General features: G+C 43.4%; 1 pseudogene; it reads right to left on the bottom strand.

Moving 5' to 3' along the window:
• Positions 1-10,454: 10,454 nt before the first annotated feature.
• On the bottom strand, positions 10,455-10,997 carry LOC118077229 (ubiquitin-ribosomal protein eS31 fusion protein pseudogene; annotated as a pseudogene).
• Positions 10,998-13,626: the final 2,629 nt, after the last annotated feature.

Here is a 13,626-nt window from a genome sequence, read left to right as displayed (position 1 = left end):
GACTTTGCCCACTCTACACCAGAGACACCATAAACAGAATTATCTGGAGTGAGTAATGGAATCCTGGGTATGGGCAGGGCCCCGTGATACTTCATTGCCTCTCTTCCCTGAGCCACCTGTTTCTGCACTTGCACTTAGCTGCAAGCTTCCGCCTCCATCCCCCACTTTGCAGCTGTGTCAACCTCTTCTCCACCTTCTGCCTTGGGTAGGGTCAGAGTTCAGAGTTCAGGGTCAGAGTTCAGAGGCAGAGCATGGGTTGTTTATCAGACAGTGGCCTCTTCTGCACTATAATTTTAAAGCAGTGTCCCAACACTTTAAAGGCTTCCTCCAAGGAATTCTGGGAGGTGTAGTTTGTAAAGGGAGCTGAGAATGATGAGACTCCTATTCCCCACCCAGAGATATAATTCTGAGTGGCTTAACAGCCAATCCCTCTTCCCAGGAAAGATAAAAATTGTAATAAATACAGCTCCCGGGAATCATTGGGGGGGGGGACTCATGATGTTATACTGCTGTAAATCTACAGTGCATCTGGGGCCAGTGTTAGGTCTGCCCAAAACCTAGTTCAAGCTGCTCCTGGGAATGAAATCCAAAGCCTTCATATCAATCATAATTTGTCATGAAGCTTTCATTCAGAACCTGCTATGATATGCATTGTGGGACTAGCTTCTCTGCTCTGAAACAGCACCAGAAAGGGGAAACTGACTGCTCTTCCCAGGGACAGCTTTAGGCAGCTTTTGGGTGACAGATGGTTGCAAGAATATAGTCTTTTCTCTCTTTTTGCTTGTATCATTCAAACTTATTTGAAATTTAAAATAAACTGGCTCATTAACCGACGCTGCTGTTTCTCTGCATAGGACACCCAAAGTGGTAGCGTTGGAATCAAAAGACGCTATTTGAAAGTGGATTCTTTCTCTCCCTCCGTATCTCCTGTAGGTGCCAGCGCCTTTTAATATACCCTCCTTGACAGTGGGCGAAATTCCACATATGTCACTGACAGAACTGTGTACTACAAGCAAATCTCAGAATTTATGTCCTCGGGGCACTGCTGGATATGAAGTTCCCCTTCCACAACACACTTTTTCTAATGACACATTTGGCATTTTCAACTTCTTGTGTGTCTTACTTGTTACTCTGTTATAATTAGAAAATAGAATATTAGAGCTACATCTCACAGAGAAGTTGGCTCAGTTGGCTGGGGGCCAAAAGTTTAATGGATTTCTTTCTTTGCCCCTTTTCACTATATTCTGTTCATTTATAGGATCTCAGGAGTGTTGCTTTTGCATACATCCTAGGTTAGGATTAAACTTAATGGCATCTGCAAAAGTGTACAGCATTTACTGGTTCTGAATTTAAACCTGAAGGATGCAAAAGCACCACTAGGGATGGGGAAGGAATTTGGTTCGTCTTTCATTTTAATGTGAACCTACCTTATTCACACTTCCTGAAACATGTGAACACACGTGTCCTTGGGAATTCACATTTTCCTAAATTTTGCCATGCTGTTCTCTGAACCAAAGGAATTTGTACAGAAATTTCTCAGTTAGGGGAAAGTGTGCATTAAAATGCATATGTATAAATTAGTGGAAATGGCATATAAAAACAAATTATATTACACCTTTAGTTTACCGCATCCTAGCTGCTCCTTCATCACCTTGCCTACAAAGGTCCGTATAGTTAAAGCTATGGTTTTCCCAGTAGTGATGTATGGAAGTGAGAGCTGGACCATAAAGAAGGCTGATCGCCAAAGAATTGATGCTTTTGAATTACGGTGCTGGAGGAGACTCTTGAGAGTCCCATGGACTGCTAGAAGATCAAACCTATCCATTCTGAAGGAAATCAGCCCTGAGTGCTCACTGGAAGGACAGATCGTGAAGCTGAGGCTCCAATACTTTGGCCACCTCATGAGAAGAGAAGACTCCCTGGAAAAGGCCCTGATGTTGGGAACGATTGAGGGCACTAGGAGAAGGGGATGACAGAGGACGAGATGGTTGGACAGTGTTCTCGAAGCTACGAACATGAGTTTGACCAAACTGCGGGAGGCAGTGCAAGACAGGAGTGCCTAGCATGCTCTGGTCCATGGGGTCACGAAGAGTCGGACACGACTAAACGACTAAACAACAAAGCTGCTCCTTCCAAATAAACCTTTGTCTTTGCAATGTGGTGTCTAACTCCAGTTAAGTTCAAAAAGCAACAACGCCTTCTCCAGGGACTGAGTCACAATGTAGCGAGCAAGCTTTTAACTTCTTCTGGCTGCATGTTAAAACAAACAGACAAAAGGGAAGAGGAAACAGATTGCTAGCATCACAAAAAAGTTTTCAATCCACAGTATGCAATGACAGTGCAGAGGAGGTGTTATACAGACTTAACTAGGTTAGATGATGCGTTCTGCAATAAAGATTGCAGGTTTCAGCATGGCATGGGGATGAAGAGGCAATGATCCGTCTCCCTTGGGATCTGTCTCAACTACAGATGGGGAGGCATTTAATTCCATACTCATTTAAAGGGAAACCTACCTCATTCCCCTGATCCAAAGCCGTATGTTAATCGAAATACAGCCGTCCTTGGAAATTCACCTTTTTCCATCCAGGTTGTTGTTGTTGTTGTTTAGTCGTTTAGTCGTGTCCGACTCTTCGTGACCCCATGGACCATAGCACGCCAGGCACTCCTGTCTTGCACTGCCTCCCGCAGTTTGGTCAAACTCATGTTCGTAGCTTCGAGAACACTGTCCAACCATCTTGTCCTCTGTCGTCCCCTTCTCCTAGTGCCCTCCATCTTTCCCAACATCAGGGTCTTTTCCAAGGATTCTTCTCTTCTCATGAGGTGGCCAAAGTATTGGAGCCTCAGCTTCACGATCTGTCCTTCCAGGGAGCACTCAGGGCTGATTTCCTTAAGAATGGATAGGTTTGATCTTCTAGCAGTCCATGGGACTCTCAAGAGTCTCCTCCAGCACCATAATTCAAAAGCATCAATTCTTCGGCGATCAGCCTTCTTTATGGTCCAGCTCTCACTTCCATACATCACTACTGGGAAAACCATAGCTTTAACTATACGGACCTTTGTCGGCAAGGTGATGTCTCTGCTTTTTAAGATGCTGTCTAGGTTTGTCATTGCTTTTCTCCCAAGAAGCAGGCGTCTTTTAATTTCGTGACTGCTGTCACCATCTGCAGTGATCAAGGAGCCCAAGAAAGTAAAATCTTTCACTTCCTCCATTTCTTCCCCTTCTATTTGCCAGGAGGTGATGGGACCGGTGGCCATGATCTTGGTTTTTTTGATGTTGAGCTTCAAACCATATTTTGCACTCTCCTCTTTCACCCTCATTAAAAGGTTCTTTAATTCCTCCTCGCTTTCTGCCATCAAGGTTGTGTCATCTGCATATCTGAGGTTGTTGATATTTCTTCCGGCAATCTTAATTCCGGCTTGGGATTCATCTAGTCCAGCCTTTCGCATGATGAATTCTGCATATAAGTTAAATAAGCAGGGAGACAATATACAACCTTGTCGTACTCCTTTCCCAATTTTGAACCAATCAGTTGTTCCATATCCAGTTCTAACTGTAGCTTCTTGTCCCACATAGAGATTTCTCAGGAGACAGATGAGGTGATCAGGCACTCCCATTTCTTTAAGAACTTGCCATAGTTTGCTGTGGTCGACACAGTCAAAGGCTTTTGCATAGTCAATGAAGCAGAAGTAGACGTTTTTCTGGAACTCTCTAGCTTTCTCCATAATCCAGCGCATGTTTGCTATTTGGTCTCTGGTTCCTCTGCCCTTTCGAAATCCAGCTTGCACTTCTGGGAGTTCTCGGTCCACATACTGCCTAAGCCTGCCTTGTAGAATTTTGAGCATAACCTTGCTAGCGTGTGAAATGAGCGCAATTGTGCGGTAGTTGGAGCATTCTTTGGCACTGCCCTTCTTTGGAATTGGGATGTAGACTGATCTTCTCCAATCCTCTGGCCATTGCTGAGTTTTCCAAACTTGCTGGCATATTGGGTGTAGCACCTTAACAGCATCATCTTTTAAAATTTTAAATAGTTCAGCTGGAATATCATCACTTCCACTGGCCTTGTTATTAGCAGTGCTTTCTAAGGCCCATTTGACTTCACTCTCCAAGATGTCTGGCTCAAGGTCAGCAACCACACTACCTGGGGTGTACGAGACCTCCATATCTTTCTGGTATAATTCCTCTGTGTATTCTTGCCACCTCTTCTTGATGTCTTCTGCTTCTGTTAGGTCCTTACCACTTTTGTCCTTGATTATGGTAATCTTTGTACGAAATGTTCCTTTCATATCTCCAATTTTCTTGAACAGATCTCTGGTTTTCCCCATTCTATTGTTTTCCTCTATTTCTTTGCATTGCTCATTTAAGAAGACCCTCTTGTCTCTCCTTGCTGCTTTTTGGAAATCTGCATTCAGTTTCCTGTATCTTTCCCTATCTCCCTTGCATTTTGCTTGCCTCCTCTCCTCCGCTATTTGTAAGGCCTCATTGGACAGCCATTTTGCTTTCTTGCATTTCCTTTTCCTTGGGATGGTTTTCGTTGCTGCCTCCTGTATAATGTTACGAGCCTCTATCCATAGTTCTTCAGGCACTCTGTCCACCAAATCTAAATCCTTAAACCTGTTCCTCACTTCCACTGTGTATTCATAAGGGATTTGATTCAGATTGTATCTTACTGGCCCAGTGGTTTTTCCTACTTTCTTCAGTTTAAGCTGGAATTTTGCTATAAGAAGCTGATGATCTGAGTTACAGTCAGCTCCAGGTCTTGTTTTTGCTGACTGTATAGAGCTTCTCCATCTTTGGCTGCAGAGAATATAATCAATCTGATTTCGATGCTGCCCATTTGGTGATATCCATGTGTAGAGTCGTCTCTTGTGTTGTTGGAAGAGAGTGTTTGTGATGACCAGCTTGTTCTCTTGACAGAACTCTATTAGCCTTTGCCCTGCTTCATTTTGAACTCCAAGGCCAAACTTGCCAGTTATTCCTTTTATCTCTTGATTCCCTACTTTAGCATTCCAATCCCCTGTAATGAGAAGAACATCCTTCTTTGGTGTCATTTCTAGAAGGTGTTGTAGGTCTTCATAGAATTGGTCAATTTCACTTTCTTCAGCACCGGTAGTTGGTGCATAAACTTGGATTACTGTGATGTTAAAAGGTCTGCCTTGGATTCGTATCGAGATCATTCTGTCATTTTTGAGATTGCATCCCATTACAGCTTTTGCCACTCTTTTGTTGAGTGGTAATGCACACAAAATTACAGATGCTATGGTGGAATGTGCAAAAAGTGCATATATTAGGGAACATTATGTACAAAAAGGTATTATATTAGAGGAAATGTTTGGCAAAAAAATATCTGTTAGGCAAAACTCCATACAGTAATATGCATATTAAGATAACTTGGCATTAACTACTAATGAATACTCACAATGACCTTTTTTAAAGGAAGAAGAAGAAGAGGAAGAAGAAGAAGGAAATTAGAAACTGATATGCAAATGACTGAATTTGAGCCTGGAAAAAATGAGAAACAAAGAAACTAAAACTGACAGATTTGCCTATCTCCAGTCTAAACTCATCAAAATTCATGGGTCCTTTGCAAAGCAGAGAACAGAAGTAAACAAAAATGTCCATCTATCATGGTACTGGTTCTTGTCTCTTGGCTTTTACTGTGCATTTTGTTTTTTATATAATTCATGTGCTTATATCCCACTGTTCTCCCAATTTGGGACTCAAGGCAGTTCACAACATTTTTTTAAGCATACAGTATTTACAATATACAAAGTAACAAAAAACAACAATAAAGAGAAAAAGAAAACACATTTAAAACCAGTATTAAAATAATGATGGCCCTGATAGCAGATCAGTGGTCAATATTGTGTGCACCTAGTTTTCAAAGGCCTCTTTAAATAGGAAGGTCTTAGCCAATCGGTGGAAAGGTCTAACCTATTTTGGGAGGGAATTCCACAACATGGGAGCAGCCACCATATAGAGTGTTATAGGTTATAACCAGCACTTTGAATTGTGCCCAGAAACAGGCCAATAGTCAGTGAAATTGTTTTAGCAGGCAAGTAGCACGCTCCCTGTAACTGTCCCAGTCAGCAGTCTGGCCGCAGCATCCTGTACCAGCTAAAGCTTTTGAACATTTTTCAACGGCAGCCCCGTGTAGAGTGCATTACAGTAGTCCAGTTGGGAGATAACTAAGGCATGCAGGACCATGGACAGGTCTGATATCTCAAGGAAGATGCTGGAATTTGTACAACATTTGAAGATGTACAGGTGACACAAGGAATGGCCTTATACTGAGCCAGACCATTGGCCTATCTAACTCACTATTGTCTACACTGTCTGGCAGCAGCTCTCCAGGGTTTCAAGCAAGGGTCTTTCCCAACGCAACCCAAAGAAGCCAGGGATTGAACCTAGTACCTTCTGCATGCAAAGTTGAACCATTACCCTTTGGCATGTATTATATGTTGGAGAATGTGGGCATGGTGGGAGGGCTTAATTTCCTTCATGGGCACAAATTACTCCATGTATGTGATAAGCTAACAGGTGCAAGGTCAGCCAAGCCAGTTACTATGGCAACAGCTCAGTGCCGTGTGTGTGTGTGTGTGTGTGTGTGTGTGTGTGTGTGTGTGTGTGATTAAGGCATGTCGGCTCGTTATTCAGTCAGTGGCTCCATCTGTGAGTCAGTCAGAGTCTGTATTATGTCTTGGAATTGCTGGAGTGACAGAAATAATTTCTACTTATATCTGTGTCTGCAAAACCTACAAGATGTTATGCATATATCAATGTCCAGAATTGTATTACTGAAGCCTAATCTTCTGCAGCGGTAAACTATTTTGGACCTTAAGCCACCTCTGTGGGGTGACTGGAACTATGGGCAACTTCTGCTATGTGGGTATCTCACCAGAGATTCCCAGCATTATGCTTTTGTTTGGGGGAGATATTTGCTTCAGTTTGCATTTTACATGGGAATTACCTATTTCACACACCCACACCCCGAACCAGTGTTTTGAACGAATTACCGGTAATTCAGATTACCTCATGCACTGAACTATTTCAAAGATGTCTGAATTATGCCTGAAAGTATTTCCTGTAAGTTCTGTGAGAATGGAACGTGAATTACGGTAAGTTCTTTTTGCAGCGGAAATTTAGACAAATTTAAATTTGATTCAATTTTAATTTTAATCCACACAAAACACACAAAGCCATCATCTGACGCTGCCTCTGAGAGTGGAAAGCCAGCATAGCCATTGGGGCTAGTGAAAAGGAAAATGTCTCTGGAATGCAGCCTTCATTCTATCTCCGCATATGCTTGTGGGGGGAAATGTTTGTTCGTTTTTTAATTTTTCAGCCATGGGAATAGAACTATAATTTCAGATTTATTTATTTTGGACTGCAATGGCACTGCCATTTGAAATGTGACAATGCTTACCATAAACAAGTGAGGTTTAGCATTTGGGAACACCATGTACAGGTACATTCTGAAATGAGACCAGGGGGATGAGCTGAATTTATCACAAGCGAGCACAGATAATGGAAAGGCAAACTCTCTTTGGTATGCATAGAACAGCAGAGTCTTTCTCAGTAAACTCCGTCCATTCCATATCCACTCAAATAGTCTCTCAGTGTCACAGAGTTTCAATCCTCTCTAGTCAAGATTGCAGTTGCATATAGTGCAGGCACGCTACATCCTGCTTACGGCTTTAAAAGTTTCAACAAAGCAAAAGAGTTTGCAGGTCCTCCATCTCCTATTACAACAGCACTTCTAGTCTACTTTTTGGTCCTTAAAAATAAGAAGATTCCAAAGCAATTTACAATGCTCTTAAACAGGTGTGGGAGGTGCCAGCATACTGTAGTGGTTAAAGTGTTGGCATAGGAACTGGGAGACCCTGGGTTCAAAGCCCCACTCAGCCATAACCTAGCTCACAGGGGAGAACCGTGTACACCACCTTGAGCTCCTTGGAGGAAAGGTGGGATATAAATCTAACCACGCTGTGATCGCTGTGATCACTAAACGCTGTGATCACTAAAAGTCCATAGAACCTGTGCATCTGTCTTCGCTTTCTGTCAATCAAAGTCCACAGGAGAAGAGCGGCAATGTAAGATCTGATTGCATCTGGAATTCTAGCTGCTTCTTATGCCAGTGGTTGATGAATGCAGGGGCAGAAACAAAACCTTCTCCCTTGCAATGAATAGTTTATTTTGCAATGGGAGTCATTGAAAGGCACTAGTAAAGTCAGCAGCCCTCCTAGACCGGTTTGGTATTTTATGACCTGTTGGATAATACCATGTCTGAGAGGCTCTATAATTAAATGCTCCTGTGTGACAGTCTTCTTTCTTCCCTGTATTGATTGAAAAGATGAACGAAAGAAAAGTTGATTGAATTCAAGAGAAATTCAATCTTTTCCCATCACAACTGTACTTCCATGTTGCAAATAGGTTTTATCTGAGTAAGAGGCCTCTAGGAAATGGATGCTGCTAATCTGTCTGTCACCAAAGGACTATCTGTCTCTCACCTGCTAAAGAAGAAAAGCATAACATCTCTAGAATCTAACCAGTGGAGCCTGGAACACAATTTTGCAGTGTAGTTTGCTCTTGTTCGAGATTCCAACCAACTACACCCTTTCTCAGGATACAGTGGTGCCTCGAATTACGAAGGTGATCCATTCTGTGGCGCTCTTCGTAAGTCAAAACCTTTGATTGTCAAAGCACCCATTGTGCGCATACAGCCTGGTATCCAAGCGGAGATCCAACATCGTGCTGCGGCTGCTGCTCTGCACCTCCATCCTATAACTACTTCTCTCTAGTTCTCATCATCACAGCAACTCTAATCTCTCTAAACCATGGGTCAGCAAACTAAGCCCCGTGGGCCGGATCACGCCCAATTGCCTTCTAGATCCAGCCCACGGATGGTCCAGGAATCACCGCATGGATCACCAGCGTGTAGATTGCCAGCACGTGCATTCTTTCCCTCTCCCTCTCCCTCCCTCTCCCTCTCCCTCTCTCTCCCTCACATGGTGGCACTATTCTCCTCAGGGACGGAGCAATGTTGTCCCATGGCAGGCGCTGTCAATGGCGGGAGTTGGCTTGCCCACCTGCTCACCTCAGCAGGGCGGCACTGTGAAGGAGGCATGTGACACCAGCTGCCAGCTGCTGCTGTGTTTCTCTCCTGCTCCTGCTCCTTCTCCCTCTCCCTCAGTCCGTCCTTCCTTCCTTCTCTGCGCCTCTTTTCCGTGCTGCTTCCTCACCTGCTTTCTTCGCTGCTGCCTGCCTGCCTGCCTCCCTCCCTCATTCCTCCCATGGCATTCAGGCAGGTCATTGCAGTGGCCACGGCCGCTTGTGGCTCTGTCGTCTTCTCCACTGTGCCTCTCGGGAAGCAGCAGCAGTAGCAGCAGGTGATGGGTAAAAGCTCCGGCGACGCCCTGGTTCCCCTACCTCCATCCGCAGCTCCTCTGCCAGGGCTGCTGTTTCTTTCTTCGCCAGCCAACGCAGCCTCCTACAGTGCCTGGCTGGATGGAGAAGCCCAACTGCAGCTATTGGGACGACAACTGGGACAGGTAAAGCAAAGCATCTTCAGGCCTCTTTGCAGGCAGCGGAAATCATTCATCCCCCCCCCAAATATAGTCTGGCCCCACACAAAGCCTGAGGGACAGTGGACCGGCCCTGTGCTGAAAAAGTTTGCTGACCCCTGCTCTAAACTCTGGCCGTTTGCCATCTCAAACAGAGTCCCCTTTTCCTTTGTTCATAATGGCCTGCCCTTAGGCTACCACCTAAACACAGGAAGCTTGGCCTAGCTTAATTAGCTGTTAACACTTGGCTTAATTAAAGGATTAGAAGTGTCTAGCACACAGCCTAATACACATGGCTTAATAGACATGGAACTGGCACCCAGAACTTTGATAAAATACTAATTCTTACTAGTTGCAGGAACTTATAAGTGTCCAGCATCCACAAACTTATAACAAGATAGACTGAAGGGCAGGCTTCCAAATAAGTGAATTATGTGTGCAGAAGTGATGTTTTCACATATTTTTCACCTTGCTTTGCACCCACATTTTGGGTGATGGATGACAGTATCCTTCAGAGGGCAGGCAGGTTCTGCAGGGAGAAAGCTTCCTTTGGGGCTGCTCATGCAACTGCTGTTCAGGCACCCCCTGCCCCTCTCTATGCCTAGCACTCGGGCTGTAGCATCTGTCTCACTCAGAACTAGCTCTGCTTGTCCCCAGTGACATTATCAAATGTGAATGGCTATGTGTTGACATTCCTTTTAATAGGAAGAAGCGTGATTTTAAAGCAAAGGAGAAGCATCTAGTTGAGGTTGCAACCACTAAACAGGCACAGGGGTGTGTGTGTGGAAGCTTTGCAATGTCTTTCATGAAATATTTCAGCCCTCCCTGAAGGCTTCTCTTTGCCAAGGAAATGCTCAATGGAGAACAATTGGCTCAGAAAAAACCATTATTCCTTTTTTAAAAAATTTAAAGCAACTTTTAATTATTACAATAGACACATTTACTTGTCTTCTGGTTTGTTGAAGAGGTATGTCAAGCAGCACTTGCCACATTAATGTCTGTCAAAGTGGCTAGCCATGGATACTCCAGCCCCACATTCCTTGGAGGGACACTCGCGCCGCAGGCAGCTGATTTTCCCATTCTCATCCACCTTATAATACTTAAGGACAGTGAGTTTCACCTTCTTTCTCTTATGCTTATTCTTCTTAGGAGTGGTGTAAGACTTCTTCCTCTTTTTTGCTCCACCACGAAGTCTCAGCACAAGGCTGACTCCTTTTGAATGTTATAATCAGAGTGCACTCATCTTCCAATTGTTTCCCAGCAAAAATCAATCGCTGTTGATCAGGAGGAAGTCCTTCCTTATCCTGAATCTTGACTTTGACATTTTCTATAGTATCAGATGGTTCAACCTCGAGGGTGATGGTTTTCCCCATCAGGGTTTTCACGAAGATCTGCATGGCGGCTGCCGTTGGACCAGCGACCCACTCCTGGAATGGCGGACGCTGGAAAGAGCAGAAAAATCTTTCTAATTATAATAGCACTCATTGTTTATATAGTGCTTGGGTGTTTTAATACATATACATTAGCTCATGTCCTGTTCAAGCATTCACCACCACACCAGCCGCCATGAGACAGAAACTGAAATAATGGGCTAATGCTGCCAATTTCTTCAAAAGTTCAATACAATACAGTACAAGCAGCATGCAAGGGCACAAGATTCAATCAAGTTTCAATCAAGTATTACCGGTATTAGTACAAAACAAAAACAATAAGAGAACCATATACAAACGCTGACACAGAAGCCAAAACCAAACGTCAAGCAGATAGCATATACAAATAAATACCGAAAGGCAAACCAGTCTTTATGGTCTTTGAGGCTATGTAGCGGTCAGCAAAGTGGCAGTAGGTCGAACGAAGTGTCAATGATAGACAGGCTGCCGGCGTTTTTCGCCTGTTTCGCCCATATGACGGGCTTCTTCAGTAGTTTCTCCTTCTGCTTTCAGTTATGTTTAATGCATTCACTGGTGGTATAAACAAGGTCTTATTAGTATTCAAACTAAATCACTAATATATATCTAAACAAACAAATATCAAAGGCAGTACTTACAATTCGTCACTTATGAACGGGAAATAACCAGGCAATTGGCCGATAGAAAATATTATTTACCTCTTAGTTATGATCCTACTCAGAAAGTCTCTAACCTTATTCATATCACGGTCAATGAGGCCCTAGCGCTAGACTATATTGCCTTTCGGTATTTATTTGTATATGCTATCTGCTTGACGTTTGGTTTTGGCTTCTGTGTCAGCGTTTGTATATGGTACTCTTATTGTTTTCTTTTTGTACTAATAATACTTGATTGAAACTTGATTGAATCTTGTGCCCTTGCGTGCTGCTTGTATTGTATTGGCCATGACACAGAAAACAAGGTTAGGAAAGAGTTACTGCCACTCAAAGAAAGCAGCAGTGAACCAAATGGGTTGTGGGCTCATTCAGAATGAGATAGCTTCATAATGATTTAGCATTTGGATTACAAATAAGGGAATTGCTGGATAATTATTCGAGCGTCGCCTGTGAAAACGGCTTCCAAGACTTGACGAGAGGATGTGGTCCATGAATCATGTTGTTAGGTCAGGTTGCAATGACAGAGGAACAAAATCACTAAGGTCCTCATTTGGAACATTTCCTGCCTCGATCCCTTATATAACTAATAAGAGGATTATATACTTCAAAGCTGGATTTTATCATCTCACCACACTGACCAGGGCCCATCAGATCGTTGCTAGAATTGATAAACAGGATTTGGATGTCAGAAACTAACTCCCCCACCCTTCACAATATAACTTAATTCAAAAGGAAGGAAATGTATCATTTAGGAACGAAAGTCTCTGAGTGTCATTGACCTTCAGATTCCAAGAAAGGACAAGGAGAATAGGGGACAGGGGAAAGGACGGGGAGATATTTGGGCATCAAAATAAGCAATCAGAAAGTCAAACTTAAGTAATATAACTGATAATGCTCCTTTTCGCACAGTAAGAGGAAACTTTAAGATAATTATTTGTGCCTGTTACACCCCAGCTTTGCCAGCCATTTTGTTAAGATGAAAAGGGATGGCTCTAGATAACAGGAATGTGCATGGGCACCAAAATTCATCTTGTATTTGTACATTTTTTTAAAAAAAAAATCTGGTGTGTTCCCGAGTTGCTCTGTGATCTCTCAGCTTCAAAATGCGTTTTATGTTTCAAGCCATTTTGTATATAAAAAAGCTCTGCCATCCCCATTCACCTCAATGGCCTCTCTCTTTTTAGTTTAACTTGAACAACTCTACCTTTCCCCCCTTTTGGGCAAAGGGCAGAGGACTCCCTCCAGAGTGAACATAGCCTGCCAAATTGCAGGCGGGGTGGTCAAGGAGATGTCTGAAAGGTCATTTATCTCTCCAGCAATTCTCACCCCCTTCCTCCTTTCCAGTTTCTCCTTAGCAATGGTATTTTGGCTTGGGAAGAGGGTGTGTGTGTGGAAGGAACTGGCAGGGGGTGAAGACATACTTCAAACATTTGGGGTTTTCAAGAATAAGATTACAGTACTATTGGGAAAGGAGGAACCATTTGTCCCAATGACAGCTTGGGTAAAAGCAGAGAGAGAGAGAGAGAGAGAGAGAGAGAGAGAGAGAGAGAGAGAGAGAGAGAGAGAGAGAGAGAGAGAGAGAGAAGCTGAGACTGCTCACCACTAATTGAAACTCTTTTGTCATCCCTTGAAATTCCTACTCTCAGCATTATATGTTTATTCATGTCAAATTAGATGTGGGAAAGGCTTTCTCTGATCCTCCCTTTCTTCTTCCTTGGAGTCTTCAGTGTCCAATGAGGATTTCAGTCAGCATACACAAATGTTTCTCGGAATCTGTAACATTTAGCCTTTTCCTCCCACTGGCACACACAGATGACAAAATGCTTGATAAGCAAGCGGTAATGCAAGCTGGCATTGTGATGGCCCAAAGCCATTAAGGTTGCTCATCACTTCTAGCTGTGTCCCTCTCTCTCTGCCCATTCCATGCTTTCCTAATGCCAACATCTGGAGATCATGAATAGTTCTGGTCTAATGATACCACCTGCTCTGACACTGCTCTG

The sequence above is a fragment of the Zootoca vivipara genome, chromosome 10 (genome assembly GCF_965207765.1).
Source record: "Zootoca vivipara chromosome 10, rZooViv2.hap1.1, whole genome shotgun sequence".
Lineage (NCBI taxonomy): Eukaryota > Metazoa > Chordata > Lepidosauria > Squamata > Lacertidae > Zootoca > Zootoca vivipara.
Note: the sequence above shows the minus strand (reverse complement) of the source record. Positions and strands in the feature narration are given on the sequence as shown.